The following is an 18,457-nucleotide window of genomic DNA, read 5'->3' as shown; positions in this document are numbered from 1 at the left end:
TGGCTGGGAGTAGACAGATGTCAGCGTTAAGGAATAACCACCCATGCAGCAGAAGCTGGTGCATTGCTTAGTACACTTTGATGGCACCAACATGATGCAGACCAACGGAGAGCACAACACAGAGCCCACAGGAGCCCGGGTTCCATTTTCTGTACAGACCTGCTATTCACTATGGGCCAATCACTAACCCTTATGCCCACGTCTTTCTTGGGGCAGTGAGACCAACGAGATCTATCTCTTTGCCAACTGGACAGGTCACAATGAAGATATCAGGTTTTTTTAACCAGGACTCAAAACCTTTGCTCTTTAGATAACATCAGGAGGAACCAGGAGAACTCAGCCCTGAGTTCCTGCGGCTTTCTGACATGTCTTCATGCTCTAAATAGGCAACTACCCTTGCCCAAAGCAGCCAGCAGAGATTAGGCATGGTTGATGATGATTATAATGATGATGATAAAAATAACAATAATAGCTACAATAATAAAGTACGTACCAATCACTGCTAAGTGCTTTACATATATTATATCATCTGATCCTCACAAAAACCCTATGCTACAGGCACTGTTGTTCTGTCGTGATAGAGAGGAGAAAACAAAAGCCTAAGAACAAACAGCTAGGAATTAGATGAGTCCAGAATTCCAATCTAGACAGGCTGACTGTAGAGCCCACATTCTTGCTATGAAGATCCACTGTCTCTCATAAGTGCCAGAAAGAAGCCTGGGCACTTTAACTGAGAGCCTGTGGCTGGACTACAAGGTGAGTTAAACTTATGGCAGGCCTGAGCCCCAATTAATAGTGACAGAAAAGTGCAATGGTTGGTACCAGGAAATGTATGTTATATGCATGTATGCCTGAAATTACATCACGCATAGCATCAAAAACAATATACCACAGCCCACATATGCTAGATCACAATGTCAGACCAGAGAATGGCCAGGAATGGCTTCAGAATCTAGAATCTTTTAATGATATTGCAACTCTAACTCACTAGTTTTCTTTTCTTTTCTTTTTCCCTTCTAAAGAGACTATTTTTACAGCAGTTTTAGGTTCACAGCAAAATTGAGAAGAAGGTATAGAGGAATCCCATAATCCCCACCCCCTCCCCATGCATACATAGCTCCCCTATTATCAACATCTCCCACCAGAGTGGCACATTTGTTACAATCGGTGAACCTACATTGATACATCATTATCACTCAAAGTCCATAACTTACAGTAGGACATTACTCTTGGTGTTGTACATTCTATGAGTTTTGATGAATGAATAATGACATGTATCTACCATTATAGGATCATATGGAATAGTTTCACTGCCCCAGAAATCTGTGCTCTGCCTAGTCATCCCTCCCAGCCTGTTAATCCCTGGCAACCACTGACCTTTTTACTGTCTCCACAGTTTTGCCTTTTTCAAAATGTCATATAGTTGGAATAATACACTCTACAGTTTGTCCAGATTGGCTCCTTTCACTTAGTAATATGCACTTAAGTTTCCTCCATGTCTTTCATCGCTTGGCAGCTCATTTCTTTTTAGCACTGAACAATATTCCATTTTCTGGATGTACCATGGTTTATTTGTCCATTCACCTAATGAAGGACATCTTGGTTGCTAATAAGTTTTGGCAATTAAGAATAAATTTGCTATAACCAATCCATATGCAATTTTCTTTTTCAAAAAAAATATTTACACAATATTTTGAACCAGTCATATATTTATATTTTTCAGAAATTAAAAGTATGCAAAGGAATATAGTGAAAAGTCTTTCCCTCTCTTCAAATGGCAATCTCCAAAAAATGGCAGTTAGTTTCTTCTGGGTCCTTCCAGAGACATTCATATATATGTATATATTCATATATATATATATATACATACACAAACAAATGTAAGACATAGATATTTCCTCCTTTTTTTAACACAAATGTGTGCATATTACACTGTTCTGAATCTCACTTTTTTGTTTTAACTTTATATTGTGAAGATCTTTCCACACGGCGTTTTTCATAGCTGACTGGCATTCCATCGTATGGATATCCTGTAATCTCTTTCTTCAATCCGCTGTTAACAGACATTTTTTAATTTCTAAGCTTCTGCTAACAAACAATGCTGAAGTGAATAACAGTGTACCTAAATATTTGGCACATGTGTGTGTATATGTCTGTAAGATAAATTCTTGGAGATGTAATTGCTGGATCCAAGGATTTATACATTTTAACTTTGGTAGATAAATATTAACAAATTGTCCTCTGTAATGAATTTACCAATTTATTCCTCTTATCCTTATTTGTCTTCTTTAATCATTTGTTTATTTAAAAACTATTAAGAACCTAATATGCTTTTAGTACTGTTTCAGTCCCAAGGGACAGGAAAATTAATGAGACCCAGTGCTTGCTCTCTAGGAGTTCACTGTGTTTTGGGAGACAGACATTGAATTAAAAAGCTATAATACACCAGGATCAAGTAATACAGAGCAATATTATGGGCATCACCTAATGAAGAGACTGAAGAATTCTACCTGGACCTGGGAAATGATGTTGACACTGAGTTTTGAAGTTTAACTGGATAATGATTAGATGATCAAGAAGGAGAAGAGTCATCCATCCACTCTGCCTTCGTAGATCTTCTTCTTAATGTCTTCCAGATTTCTGCTTATGAATGTAGTTCACGGTTTGGCAATCTGAGGCATAGCTGATCCAATTAGTGAGAGATGTAGCAGCAGAGATATAATTGGGTAAGCAGGACTTGCAGCCAAACTCTCCTCAATGGTGCCAAAGTTGAGAAACCCTACTTGAAAGTTTTGCTGCTTTCTTCCTTATTCCCAGAACTACTAAAACAAGCATTTTTGCAGCCCATCATTACCAATTTCTCAGAGTGTTATATGTCCATATTTTCCTAGTCTGATAGTCTTCTGTAGACAAACACGAGCTGCACTGCAAATGTAGTGCCATCCTCCTGGCCCCAGGCTGAAATAAACAATTCCATAGGGAGTGGAAGGAAGAATTGCTCTTTCTTCCACTGAAAAACTTAGAATGGCAAATCAACTTTTATAAGTCTTACTTTTAAACCCAGATTATTTCATAATTTCATGATCATCATTTCTGATTTCTTCAATTCACAGTCATTTCTTCCACTTTACACCAGTCTATCCATTGCCAAATATTTCGTGGTATTATATCATAAACCCCTTGAGATCAGAGACCAGGCCTTTACATTTGCCTTTATTAAGACGATGTAATTAGGACAATGTGCTAAACATGTAGCATGTTCTTGACTCATAGTAGCACTCACTAATTGTTGATTGAATGAAGGACTAATGATCACAAACAATATGTGCATACACAAGGGATAGTCAATGTTTGCCAAAAATCTGTTCTATCTGTTTTTTAAACCTGATTTTCTTATCAGATTTTTCTATCCTTGGCTGAACTATAGACTATAGTAGGCTAAACTAAGGACTATACTAGTAGCTCTTTGACTCACCTGTAACACTCTGTTCTCTTAAAACAAGATTTCTCTACATTTTATAGAGATCGTTCAAATAATAGTTATCACAGCTGAACTTATTGCCCAAGGGTGAAACCTCTGTTGTCATTGCCTCCTCCCTCACTCTTTCCATATCCACATCCAATTAAATTTTCACTCACCCATCCCTGCCAATTCTATCTCCTAATTCAGTCTAACCTTCCCCTTCTACTTGACTCTCACCGCTCCTGCTTTGGTTGGGACCTCATAATCCTGAGGGAACACTACTTCAATTACCTGCTAACTCTCCTCTTCCCTGTCCAAATCTGTCGCCTGAAGGGTCAGTTAGGTTTTTTCAGGTTGCAGAGGTCAGAGATAAGCTCTGGAAACTTCAGGCAAGGGGAGTGCACTAACAGTGGCAGTTAAACAGGGAAGAGCCACAGTACCCAAAATGATGAAACTTAGAAATCTATAGTTTATTACAGGAAAAAGATGCAATGTAGCAACCACATGAAAGTAAAGATAAGCATCATAGCTAAAAGCTGTCTGACAGTAAGGCATCAGAGAAGCCACCTGTGAGCTCCAGTTGTCTCCCTCTGGAAAGGTCTTTGCAGCATCCACTTTCTCTCCCAGATAAGAACTCCTGACTTGTGAATGGATCACCCAAATGGAGTCTCAGCTGGAATTTCCTATATCCAGCCGGTCACATAAACATATTCCTGCTATGTGACCAGGTCACCAGGTATAAATCATCAATCTCACTGTTATTAATAAACAATGCTGACTAGCTGGTACAAACCATGCTGAAACTCTTAGGGCGCATGGTTACAAAGATATGCTATGAATCAGTATGTTTCACATCAATGTCGTGCATGCTCATTTCTTATTTTAGTAGAATAACTCAGGCTAATTCCAGGCCTGAAATTAACCTTCACAGCACAGAAGTTTAGTTTAAAAATTCAGGGGGCTATAAGGAAGACAGGATACAGTGTCAGCAGCCTTTCTTAGAAATTAAATAATATTTCCTTCTAGTTACTTTGCATAAACACTAGTTGTCCTGAGAAACTCTGGGCACCCAACAGCAAATCTATGAGTCTCCCTACCATGACTCAGTGCCCCAACCTCTGATTCTCTTCCTGCTTCTTCTTTTGACTAGGTTACCAATTTATCACAGACTCTACATATACAGTTTAAATTCTCCGAGCGAGATCTGTTTGAGTTGGTCAGTTCCCATCCCATTCTGGGTTCCTATAGGTAGGGGTCTTGCACCAGGCCATCTCCTGGGCTTCTGGTAAGCCCTAGAGGACAGTTTTGCCCAGACACCTACCCTATCTAAATCAGCTGTGACCAAGGCAACAGCACTGCCTAGTTCAAAGCACGGTTCCCCTAAGCCTTGCAACTGCTCAAAGGTGGGCTACAGGCATAGCACACATAAGTTATAGCTTTCTCCCTAGTAGACACATCACCCCCTAACATTATTTTTACAAAACAGATGCAATCATGTCACTCCCCAGCTTCAAACTCATCATAAATTCCCCATGTCCCATAAAATTCAAACACCTTACGTTCATAGCACTGTGCTGTCCAATGCAGCAGCCAATAGCCATGTGATGAGAAATATGTCAGTTTTATAGGGCTAGAGTCAATGTGTTGGCAGAGTTGGTTCCTTTTGGAGGTTCAGAGGGAAGAATCTATTTCCGCCTTTTTCAGATTCAGGAGGCTGCCTGCATCCCTTGGTCCATGACTCTGTCCTTGCATCTTTCTAACCTCTTGCTCCAGCATTACATCTCCTATTTCTGACTCTGATTCTTCTGTCTTCCTCTCATAAGGACACTTGTGATTATGTTGGGCCCATTCAGATAATCCAGGGTAATCTCCTCATCTCAAGATCCCTAATTTAGTAATATCTGCAAGCTCCTTTTTCCCAGGCCAGGTAACATATTCACAGGGTCGGGGGATTGGGATGTGGACATCTTTGGGGGAACATTATTAAGTCTATTGCACCTAGAATATTTTTACAATTTCTCAGCAGTCTCTATAATTTCATCTGCTTTTACAATTTAAAAACTAAACATTTCATTAAGTAAACAAAAATTCAAAATGCATGCAATTATTTGATTTAGTAAATAAATACAAAAAAATCTATCCTATTAAAAATAAGTAACCTCTTCAGGATTACATCTAAAATTTTGCATTTTAAAATCTTGCAAAATGCTAGAAAAACATGCAATTTTTATAAACAGTCATTCCCTATGTTCCATTCATGAGTGATACAAAAATATTAACTTCATCATGTTTTCAAATGATCACTGGATGCTTGAGTATTGACTGCAAAGATCATGGGAAAACTGTTCCCAGCTGAATTTTGGGGAAAACATACCTAAGCTGTATATATTACCTATGCAAGCACGCACACACATGCATACCTCTACATATATTCCCCCATATATTTATATTTCCACATGTATTTATATGTATATATCTCATATATATTTATACATATATAGAACATATATATTAGATTTATATATATCTACACACACACACATCGATAGTTTTACCTGCATTTTTCTTCCCCATCAGAACATAAGCATCTTGAGGGCTGGAGCCCAAGCTTATTTATCCTTGAGTCCTTAGTGTCTACACTGGGCCTGACCTATCCAATTCTCAGTAATTGTTTCTTAACTGAATACATTTGCATCACCATGTGGCACATGGAAAAATGGAACAGAAGTTATCTGACAAGAAAATGAAATCACCCTTTCTTTTCTTGCATCTTCCTTCTCAGTATCTCAGCCTTCAAGAGACTGAACTAGAGAAATGTGGTTCAAACCATCCTCCCCATTCATACTTATGTTTCTGTTGCTGTTTTCCTTTACTCCTTAGACGTTCTGATTGACTGAATCTCTCAAACCACCTGGGTTTCGCAAAATTGTGTTCTTGCTCCCTCCTCACACACAGTATCTGAAAAGCCCCCACTTACCTTACCTTCAGTCTCTCCCACTCACTTCCCCTGCCCACTACTTGATTCCTCCACCCTCTTCCTCCTCATGTTTTTCCTCACAATTCATCTTCAAATTATCTCCCATTTCCTTTACTTTGTATTATCAGAGGATAAATCCTGCAGAAGAGAGTAGAGAATTCTAAAAAAAAAATTAATTTCCAAACATTATTGTAAAACTAATGGATTATCATTTACTGAAACAAAACTGACGATAATTTTAATGACTTTCATAGAAAACAGTGATTCTCAAATATTTTGGAATTGGTGCACTTTATTATTTGATTTTGCAACAAATCCCCCTCCAACATCCCATTCCTCTCCTAAGTCTTTTAAAGTTATTAAAAACAGTTGGCCTCAATAATTTGGGAATGTGTGTGTGGGGGTGTGTGGGTGGGTGTGTGGGGGTGCGTATGAGAGAGATAGAAGCCTTAAGGTCATTGAGAATACTTTGAGGTAATTTGCTTTTTTTTTCATGTAACTAGTGCTCTTTTAAAATTTTTTATATGTTTTTAATTTTTTACTGTTGGCTTGCTTTTTATTTTCCATTTTCTCTACTTAATATTTAGTTATTTCAGGAAGAACAATTACATATGTTTATACCTTCAGATGCCTTCTATGAAAATAAATCTTGACTTTTATCACTTCTACTAATACCTGATGGAAAGAAGGTGAGGAAACGTTAAACTAACAGACCAATCAACTTCTCAAGGCATGAGAGAAAAGGATGTAAAGACTTGATTATATTCATTTTTATACATAAAAGGTACAATACCGACCTATAATTCCAAAGTCATCGTCTGTTCAAAATATGACAATTATTTTTAAAAAGTGCTTCATATGGAACATTTCCTCCCAATCAGGAGAAATTTCCAAGAAACCATCAAGATCCTTGTTCACAAATCCTGCATTAGCAAGTAAAATGTGACACTGCTTGGCTTTGAGCACAGATAGAGACAAAGGTTGATATGAAAGCATCGAACAGAATAAAAATGTTATGACAGCTTTCATTGTTAACAATAACTGATGCAACTCAGAATCAACCCCCTTTTTTGCTCTTTTTCTATGGCCAGAGGTCAGCAATCTTTTTCTTAAAGGGCCAGATAGCAAATATTTTATGTTAGGCTTTGTGAACCATATCCAAAAACTCAACTCGGCCATTGTAGCAGAAAGCAGCTGTAGACAATGTGATAAAGGAATGAGCACGGGCAGCACGGTCTGCAGCAGCTGGCGCTGGCAGCACTGGGTGAACTTCTGGTTCATGCTAACCAACTCTACTGGAAAAACATGTCTTTCATTTCCTCCTCTCCCTGTGGAGGGGGAATGATAAATGAGAAAAAAGATCATAAACACTTAGTCAAAAATCTCGTTTTCAAGACGAGAATACTGAGGTTATGAATGATCAGATGACTAGCCAAAGATTCAACAACTTCATTAGTGTGGAAGTGAGAGCAGAGGCCATTCAAAATTATGGAACATTTCTTGACCACTTACTATGTGAGGTAACCCTCACAGCACTTACATCTTATCTGATTTCATCGTCACAACAACTTTCTACAGTGCTATTATCATCTTCATTTCACAGACGAAGAAACTGAGATTCAGAGAGGTTAAGCAACATGCCTAGAGTTTCACAGCAGAAACATGGAACAGGGAAGAGCCAGAGTTTTTAACCCTCTGCTACTTGCTGTTGCATCTTCTGCTGCTCCTGCTGCAACACACCCACCATTCCACTTTCCTCTGCATACTATTGCATGATCCTCTTGAAAAGAAGCCTTTTCACTTTAGTGCATGTATTTTCTGTCCTTGGCAGCCAACACTAGACTTCCCACTGTCACATCTGACCTAAGCTGTCATGGTTAGGATTTTTTCCCCCTCAGAAGCACTCACGTAACCTGACTTGTCGATCCAGTCTAACTATAATTCTGCAACACAGAAACAGGGAGTGGACCCTGACTTCACACACCCATGGCCAACCCCATGTAGAAAGGCTGAGAAATTTAAGTGTTTGATCTTTGCTTGCACAACACCAACCCGAGAAGACCCACATAAGTGTCCCTCCTACTCTGTAGGACACCTGGGGAAGGTCTGTGGTTCATTCCAGTGTCACAGCCACTAGAGTCCAAGAAAGTTCCCCAGAAAAACTGGACTGGAATTCTCTTTCATTTTACAGCTCAAATATGTGATTCTTTTAGAAAATCAGACCTTTCCAGTACCCCTGACATTGCACTATATTCTCATCCACTCTCTTTACCTACTTTGTTTTTTCATAAGCCCTGTTGAACAAGTAGGTGTAGAAAATGTAGGAAGGAATAAAGAGACATTCAATGCACACTTCTTTTCTGAATAAATATACTCCCTCATGAATGTTTGGCAAGTGTCACGCTTAAAGGTCCACTGTTAAAAGAAAAAGTCATCACATCACATCAAATGGAAAGCTACGAGCTGAAAAAATGTTTTATAAGTTGATGTGCTCATGTTACAGAATCAAATATTATTCTTCACATATCCTATCCATGAATGCAAGCCACTGTTTCTTGTCCATTTGCTAAAGGAGAAGTTGTGTGGTCTTCATACTTTTATTTTCATCTCAGATTCTAGAAAAGGGCATATATAAAATGCATTATCCTCAGATTACTGAAACCTATAATCATGTATTCCCTCTCTGTCTTCCCCTTCCCAACCAAGCCCCATTTTGCTCTGTTAAAATAGATAGGTTCAACTGAAACAGTTAAATGAGAGCAAAGTTCTGTCTAGCAGCAAGAGTAATTCCTAGTGGATTTCTAATGAAGCTACTTGATAAGATCTATTGTCCATTACTCTTTCATCCAAATCTTTATTTCTGCAACAGTAAGAAAAAAAAAATCTGGAGTCAAATTGGGTAAGGTAGCCCATAGGAGTCCCCAGTAAGGTAGGACAAGACTGGGATACTGAAGCAATGGGTCACACTGTAAAACAGCAGCATTAAACACCTTACTTTCCCTTTCACTCACTCAGCAGACCCCATGGCAGAAAGAGTGGGGAGCTCTTCCAGGGGTTTCCTGAGCTGACTGCAAAGATTAGAAGGAAAGAAAGCCAACATTATTTCACCTAGCTGTGTGATTTGCCAAGATAGCCAAGGCAAGTTAAGAAATTTTAAAAATCATGTTATTGATGCCATTTACTGAAGGTAGATAAAGTTATTTAAAAAAAACAACAAATTTCCATGGAGAGGATCTCACTGAAGCACTTCAGATACCTCCAGGCAAAGGCCTAACCACAGGACAATAATTGTAATGTTGCACCTGAAGTTCCCACTGCCCTGTGAGTGGCTGGGCAGCTTCCTGGGTCTCCCAGGGAAGGTATGCAGCCCGCCCTGTGGGCTGACCCACCCTTCACAGCCAAATCTGACAAGGCCTGAGCAAATACACTCTCAAAAGCACAGACATTCTTTCGGGATTGTGCAGAGGAATTTGGCAGCTGTGTCTTCCTCATGAGGTGTGGCATAAAGAACAAGTTCCTCAGCCAGCGGCATAGGATTATCTACAGCCTCTCTAGAAGAAATCACTACTAAATTGTCTTTATTCAGAAATCTACTATCACCTTAAAAATACCTGTGCCCCTCCTCCGCTCATATCTTTAAAAAAATTTTTTTTAAATCATAAGAAAACAAAACACCCTGGCAAATGTTACTTGTACTGAACCAAGTAAAGGATGGAAACAATATAGTATACTTTGCATAAATACCATTTCTACTTCTCTCTTTTCTTCTGGTCCTTCCCTCCATAGAAAACCAATGAAACAGCTCCTGAGATTCATGGTGCATTCTGGGAACCCAGTAAGGATGACTCTGGTACCTCCTATATCCCAGGAGCGATGATAGCCCTCAGACATAGAACAGGCCCTCCCCAGGGTCCTTTTTCAATCCTGGAAAACTATGCAGAGAGATACCAATGTCTTTTGAACTATAATCTTGTTTCCACAGGCTACGTCAGTCATGGGAAAAGTCAAAGGGGTAAGAGTAATTTGGTTCCAGCCCCCATCTTTTTATCTCAAGGATTCCTACTAGACCCAACCTGAGGTCATTATCTGTTTATTTTTGATGTGTGCTTCTGTTTAGTTTGGACAGAATACAATATTGGGTGACAAAGGTGCCTCGTGGCCTGCAAATGGGTAAAACTACTTCTCTACTGGAGGGGAGGAGTCTTATGCTGAGTGAGAGAATCAGGGAGACTACAGAGGTGACCTGAGCTGTCACCCTGGGCTAAGGGCTGAGCCTCCTGTGGATTCTCAATGGGAGTCAATTGTCATGGCCCTGTGACTCATTTATGAACCAGGCATGACCCTCATGAATGCCAGCATTAAGTGGGTGGAGCACTGAAGGGGTTTTTGTTGTCATTATTTTGTTTTTTGCAATAAGGAAGACTCTCTGACTTGTCCATGGGTAGGGGTGGATGAAATAATAGGCCAGTTCCTGGAGCCCAGAAAGGCAAACTAAAAGACAAGAAGGATGCTGGGAGAAAGAATTCATACAAAATGTCCGTGGGATGGTTTCAACTCTGTGGGACTATACTTGAGTTACTTCAGGGACAGGAACCTGCACTGTCTAAATCATTTCTGTTCATGTCTGCTGGAGCAAAAATAATTAGTGAATAGTAGTTTATAGCCTTTCCGTCTCCCCAGCCTCTATTAGAGCATTAAAGCATTGCCCACTCAACTAGATCTTCTACTGCTTGTATTTCCAAGGTGAATCTTTAGGAGGAAAGTACCCATAGCTGAAGAACAACTACACACCATAGGACCTGCACAAGATGGAAGAGAAGGAAATTAATTTGTCCTAAAAGTCTATTGGATGGTGAGGAAGGAGGAGATCAAAAAGAAAGATGGTAGGGAGAAGGAGTGTGAACTAGAGAGAGAGTAAGTGCGGGATAAGAGAATGAGAGACTCCCTAGGGTTGCTGGGCACTAGAGAAGTACTATCCAAAAACACTTGATTGCACATCCTTACCAGCATAAAAACATTTTGAGCACATACCACCTATATAGTATATTGACTTCTTTTTTGTACTTTTGTGTATTTTGTGTTGTGTAGATTATCCATAGATAGCCCAGAACTATTCATCTTCCAAGATCTTTTATTCATAAGGGCTAAAAGACTAGAAACTACATTTCTTAGAATCCCTGCCAGCAGGGTTTCACGTTGTCTTCTGCCTGTGACAGATACTCATGTGAGCTTTGGAAGGTGGGAGAGAAGCAGAAATCATAATATTGTTCCTGTGCCATTGGTAGGCATGTTGTGTGCTTTGGCAGACAGTAGATTTAAGATGTTTCAAGAAGCTTCTGATATTTCTCCTATGATTTATTTCATTTCAGTAGTGAACAGGTATCTGAATCATGGCCAGCCATTTCCTGTAATTCCTCCAAGTTCTGACTTCCTGAAAGCCATCAGCACCATGGTTTAACCTTCATCCTCCCAGATTTTCTGTTTCCTTAACAGAAATTTGACACATATTCCTTATAAAGCATAATATACATCATAGAAATAAAAAAGAATAACATAAATACTACTTTAATTATTTTATTTTATAAATAGCATACAAACTTTTTTCTGAAATGTATTAGTTTATAATTAATTCTTTTCAATTAATTAGCATATAATTTGAATGTATGGTTCTAAATTCATTTATTTCAGTATTTAGTTTTAATATCTATAAGAGCTTAAAAAAGGCATCTCACAAAAACCTATAGAATAAAATGGAAGATGCACTCATTAGCTATGCCTACAAAATTGTGACATGCAGAAAATTATGAAACTTTCCAGAAGGACATTAAATAATACCTAAATAAAATGGAAACAGATCTTGTGTTCTTAGATAGGAAGATTTAATATTATAAAGACAGTAATTTTCCCCAAATATTCTACAGACTTAATGCAATTCCAATCCAGACATCAACAGAGCTCTTCATGGAAGTCAATGAGCTGATTCTAAAACTTACATAGACAAGAAAGAATATCTAACAACTCTCTGAATAAGAAGGCAGTTGTGGGGTGTAGAACTTATCTCACCAGGTATAAGAACTTGTAATAAAGCTATAATAATCAGTACAGTGCTGTATAAGGAGAGATAAGTTAATTAATTGGACCAACACTGTGGGAGGAAACCCACACAAATATTTAACTTTGACATATAACAGAGTTGTATGTATTAAGCCATCTAATTCATGGTACTTTGTTATGGCAGCCCTAGCTAACCAATACAGTCTCCAAGCCAGAATTTCTAAAGGTCACTCCTCCTCATATTTCCAGCTTTACATGAGTACAGCAAAGCCTGAAGCACACTAGCACCTTCTGCAGAATGATTTCTGTGTAGCTACTTTGCATCATTACAGAAAAAAGGAAACTGATAAACATTATTAGATTCTAAACTCTCCCACCAAATTCCCTTCTGATCTTATGATTACAAAATTAAATTTCACATGATGTGTGAATGTGTGCGTCAATCCTGTGTTTTGCTCCTTTTTGGTGATGACTGCATATTAGGCATATTAGCATTAATTATATTAATAACAGCCCACATGTCTGCCATTATTAATAGCTAAATAATATTCTTATATGTTTATGAAATCTACAAAATGGCCGGCATGAAAAGGTTATGCTGCTGTCACTAGAAATGGTTACCAGGGAAATGACATGAATCACATGACTAACTGCGAGAGACGTTGGAACCAACCTGAAAACCCACACTTCCCGTCAAAGCCAGCACGCTCCAGGCTGCTACTCAATTCCCTTCAAAGCCAAGAGAAACTAACAGAGCAGAACACTGAGGCAGCTAAGCAACAAGGACGTACAGTCCCAGAGCACAGCTATATGGCTGTGCTCAGAATGAGAGAAGACACTCCCTAAGTAAGAAGTAACTGGCACAAGAATTTTGCTCAGCATCTTAGAGCAAATGGACTTTGATTTAATGCAGGTGATTGAGATCACTGTCAGAGTGACACAAGTTTGATCCCTGAGCAGTGTTTTCCATGGCTGTGGAACACTAATAAGACTGTGTGTCTTCCCAGGAGTCAGGCCCAGGAGCATCGCTGCTACTCCACAGGTAAAGAACCAGGAGGCTGAAGAACAGCAGACACCACCATGAAAGCACAGTTTAGGAGTTTGCTTCTCTGAACTCAGACTCAGTGGGTTGGCCACTGAGAACAGTCCAGAAAAATCTCAGCATTGTAACTGTCAGGGGGTGTACAATGCAGAAGGAAACTAGATAATTCCTGTAGGATCTGCCTTAGCAGATCTATGAGAGTTTATTCTAAAGACAGCTTAAAGATCATTCATTGAAAGCCAAATAAAATATAATTGTTCCTACCTTTAAAAATCTCCAAATTTACTATAACTCCTAAAAAACAGAAAAACAATCAATCAGAAGCAACAACAAAAAACCTTTGCCAATATTTAGGTCAGCTTCTTAGATGATAAATGAATTAATGACTATGCTGGGTGTGTCTTATCTTTTGTTTGTTTGTTTTTGTTTTGCATTGTTTGGGTGGGGTAGATTGTTGCTGAGCTAACATCCATGCCAATCTTCCTCTATTTTGTACGTGGGACACCACCACAGCATGGCTGATGAACAGTATGTATGTCTGCACCCGGGATCCAAACCCATGAACCCCGCTGAAGCAGAGTACAGGGACTTAACCACTATACCACCAGGCCAGCCCTGCTGGGTGTGTTTTAAAAGCTCATAATAGTATACAGGCTCTCTGTTTCTCTCATTGAGTTTTTTTACATTTGAAAATGCTATTTTTTTTAATTACTAGACTTTATTTTTAGAGCAGTTTCAGGTTTACAGAAAAATTAGGCAAAGTACAGAGTTCCTATATGTCCTCTTGCCCATCCCACACCCCGGGTTTCCTCTATTATTAACCTCTTACGTTAGTGTGGTACATTTGTTACAACTGATGAGCCGATATTTATAGATTACTGTTAACTAAAGTCCATAGTTTGCATTAGCATACATTCTTTGTATTGTACCATTCTATGGATTTTAACAAATGCGTAATGTCATGTATTCACCACTACGCATCAGAAAGAAGAGTTTCACAGCCCTAAAAATCCCCTGTGCTCCACCTAATCCCCCTCCCTCTCCCCACCAAACCCTGGCAACCCCTGATCTTTTTACTGTCTGTATAATTATGCTTCTTCCAGAATTACGTGTAGTTGGAATCATAGTATGTAACCTTTCAAACGGGCTTCTTTCACTCAGCAGTATGCATTTAAGGTGCAACTTGCTATTGTACTTTAGAAAGTGGTGAAAAAGAGAAAAGTATAAAGAAAACAGTTAATACAGAAATACTCTTAGTGCTTTACCAGTGATTATCCCCCCCACACACACACACACATACACAAATCAGTCATTGAGGATCTACACTCACTATAAATGTGCCAAGTATAGGAAATACTGAGGTTTGGAGTAAGGACTATTCCCATGTTAAATCTGTAGCCTTAGGCCAACAGTAGATGGAAGTCCCACATTGGTGACTTTGAAATTTGTTCTCTCGTTAAAACAATATATATGGGGTAGAAAGTGGGGGCAGAGAATTTGAAAACAAGTTCAAATTCTTTTTAGTAGATTTACTTATTATAGTGGTATGAGTGCAGTGACTCTGAAACAACTGAGATATTTTATAGGATTGAGCAGTGAGTAAATGTGTTTATGTTGTTCAAAGCCAGAGTTCTCACTAAGAAAGAAGGGACATACAAATACACAACAGTGAATGGCAAAAAAGAACCTCATGGAAATGGATTGGAATTGGAAGTGTTGATGTAGACTCAATTTTTTTTTTATTTTTTTGAGGAAGATTAGCCCCCAGCTAACATCTGCCACCAATCCTCCTCTTTTTGCTGAGGAAGACTGGCCCTGAGCTAACATCTGTACCCATCTTCCTCTACTTTATATGTGGGACTCCTTCCACAACATGGCTTGACAAGCAGTGTGTAGGTCTGCACCCGGGATCCAAACCAGTGAACCCCAGGGCCGCCGAAGCAGAACATGCGAACTTAACCACTACGCCGCCAGACTGGCCCCAACTCTTAATTTTTTAAAATACATTGGGATGTGTATGTGCATGTGCTTGTGGACCTGTATACGCATATACATCTATATGTTTGTATATATGTGTGTACATATGTGTAAGTATATATGTATATACTTCCCAGCTTTGTGTACTGAAAGGGCCAAGAAGCAAAGACACCTCAGTAACCATAAGCGTACCTAATCCCAAAATTTGGCCTCTAATACCATTTCAACTAAAAGGAACCAAGGCTTTACTTCATGGAGATATGCTGAGCTAAATACTTTAAAATTAATATCAAATTTATGTGCACAAAGATTTGCAACATCAAGTAGGCTGAGGATCCAAAGATACAATATAATATTCACTAATCACCCACGAGGAGCTAGATTCTTTATAATACAAGATGACTCAGGAATGTATTATTATGTCTGAAAGTGAAGAAGTGTTTTAAAAAAAAGGTGATGGGGGCTTGCAACAAGGACAAGGAAGCAAATTGAATAGGCCTTCAATTGCCAAATCAAATTGGGGTTAATTTGAGCACCAACATACTAAGTACAGTAATGAACTACAAACCACTGAAAAATGAGCTAATGAGTTTATCTACTGATAAAAGATAGATAGATAAATAAATAAATGAGAGAGAAAGGAGGTCTCATGCTTTTCAGGCCAAACACTGAGTGCTGACTGGTTAACATGGAGGGGGCACTGGAGGTGAATCATCATTTTGCAGCACCATAGGAAAGACTAGATCAGGCAAGAATCATTAATGGGTGATCAATCTAGAGAGAAGTTTTGCTGAAAACCAGAAACTTGAAATGGACTTAAAGTGCCTCAATGCAAACTGCTAATTAGTTTCAAGTGAAGAAAAGTAATGATACAGAGGAGATCCTAGGCAACACCTTCCCTGGATGATTAATATTAATGTCACCAGTGAAGAGCAGATGCCCACTGTGTGCCCCTAGATGGGACACCTTGAGAAGGACACAATTTCACCTATGAAGTCTTTGGTTGAGAATATATAACCTCACTCTAGTCATGAGGAAACACCACATCAATGAAGAATATTAAAAAAAAGAGGAAGATTATAGTCTTCAAAAGTGTCATTGGCACAAAAGACAAGGAATGGCTGTGGAAATGTTCCAGATTAAAGAAAAAAAGACAACTTGTATTAATATGTCCCAGGTTAAAAATACAAGACAATTAAATGTAATATCTGACCCTAGATTGGATCCTAAATTGGGAGAGGAAATTCTATAGAGAACATTATTGGGGCAACTGAACAAGGACAATTGCTTGGATAAAACTATTGTATCAATGCTAAATTTACTGAAGTTGATGAGTGAACTGTGGTTATGAAAGAGAATATCCTTTATCTTAGGAAACATACAGCAAAATATTTAGGAGCAAAGTGATACAGGGGTAAAGGGTCATGATGTATATAATTTAATATTGGTAATATAATGTAAAATACATAAAAAAGCAAGACAGCAAATACAGTAGTCCCCCCTTTTCTGCAGGGGATATGTTCCAAGACCCCCAGTGGATGCCTGAAACCATAGATAGTATTGAGTCCTATATATACTATGTTTTTTCCCTAAACATAGATACCAATGATAAAGTTTAATTTATAAATTAGGCACAGTAAAAGATTAACAACAGTAACTAATAATAAAATAGAACAATTATAGCAATATACTGTAATAATAGTTATGTGAAAGTGGTCTCTCTCTATTTCAAAATATGTTGTTGTACTGTACTCACCCTTCTTCTTGTGATGATGTGAGATGATACAGCACTTACATGATGAGATGCCGTGAGGTGAATGGCATAGGCATCCATAACCTGACATCGTTTTCCAATCCCAGTTGATGAGCGGGTAACTGAAACTTTGGAAAGTGAAACCATAGATGGGGGAGATGTCTGTACAAACAAATAGAGTAAAATGTTCAGAATAGATGAACCTGAGTGGAGGGAATAAGAGGTGTTCTTTGTAGTATTCTTATTCTCAAAACTTTTTTGTAAATTTGAAATTATTTCCAAACCAAAGAAAACAGGATCTAGCGAAGTATGTGGTGACAATGAATGTTCTTCCACTGGATTCCTTATCTCCCGTCACGTGGGAAACTCCTATACATCCTTCAGAATAATCTGCCAAGGCATTCCTTTCTCTACATTACTTTCCCCAATACCTTCCTCTCAAAAAAAACCCTACATCAACTGAAATTGCATTCAGATTCTAGTAACAGAGTGAAAATAACAGTGGCTTAAACAAGACAAAAATGCATTTCTACCTCAAAATTAATGGAGAGACAGTTTAGGGTTCTGCTGTGTCATCAGTGACCAGCCTCGTTCTGTCTCCTTTCCTTGCCATCCTTCATATATGGCTTCCATCCTCAAGGTCACATCATCCTCCAGTATTCCCTCTGGAGCTCCAGCCATCACGTCCACATCCCAGCCATTTGTTCCCAGGCTAAAGAGACTTCCCAGAAGTCCAATCCCCAAACATCCCACTTGCATCTCGTGAGCCAAAACTTAGTCCCATGGCCACATGCAGCTGCAAGGGAGGATAGAGAACGGAGTTTTTATCTAGGCATTTTGCCACCTGTTATAAAATTGAAGTTCTTTTATATGAAAGAGGGGAAGAATTAATATTGGGTAGGCAATTAAATTATCAGTCTCTGAATACCTTCCTGTTGTGAAGTTGGCCATTATTTTGTACATATTCGGTTATTACCTGTATCATATCATATTTTGTTTATATTCATGTCACTATCCTAAACTATAGCCTACGATTTTTAGATATGAAATATCTGTGTTGGCTTTGGAGTGCTCCAACTCCTGGCTCAGGGCCTGTCCCATAGTAATTGCTCATGTAAGGCTGGTGAAGTTAAATGAGTTGATAGGCAGCCATTTGAAGTGTTCCAGATACATGTATTTGACTTTCCACAG

General features: G+C 38.7%; 1 protein-coding gene across 7 annotated transcripts in view; it reads right to left on the bottom strand.

Annotated features, from left to right (window-relative positions):
- The window catches only part of SCEL (sciellin), a 272,873-nt gene that overhangs the window by 106,995 nt on the left and 147,421 nt on the right, over positions 1-18,457 (bottom strand). For 4 of the 7 annotated variants that reach the window (XM_070578988.1, XM_070578995.1, XM_070578989.1 and 1 more), the window contains one exon: positions 17,270-17,428. The gene's annotated coding sequence lies outside the window, so the exon portion shown is untranslated. Of the gene's footprint in view, positions 1-17,269; positions 17,429-17,799; positions 18,063-18,457 lie in introns of those variants that run through there. The other 3 variants (XM_070579020.1, XM_070579017.1, XM_070578986.1) reach the window with 2 other exon arrangements.

Source organism: Equus przewalskii, chromosome 16 (genome assembly GCF_037783145.1).
Source record: "Equus przewalskii isolate Varuska chromosome 16, EquPr2, whole genome shotgun sequence".
NCBI lineage: Eukaryota > Metazoa > Chordata > Mammalia > Perissodactyla > Equidae > Equus > Equus przewalskii.
This window is presented reverse-complemented; position numbering and strand designations above follow the sequence as displayed.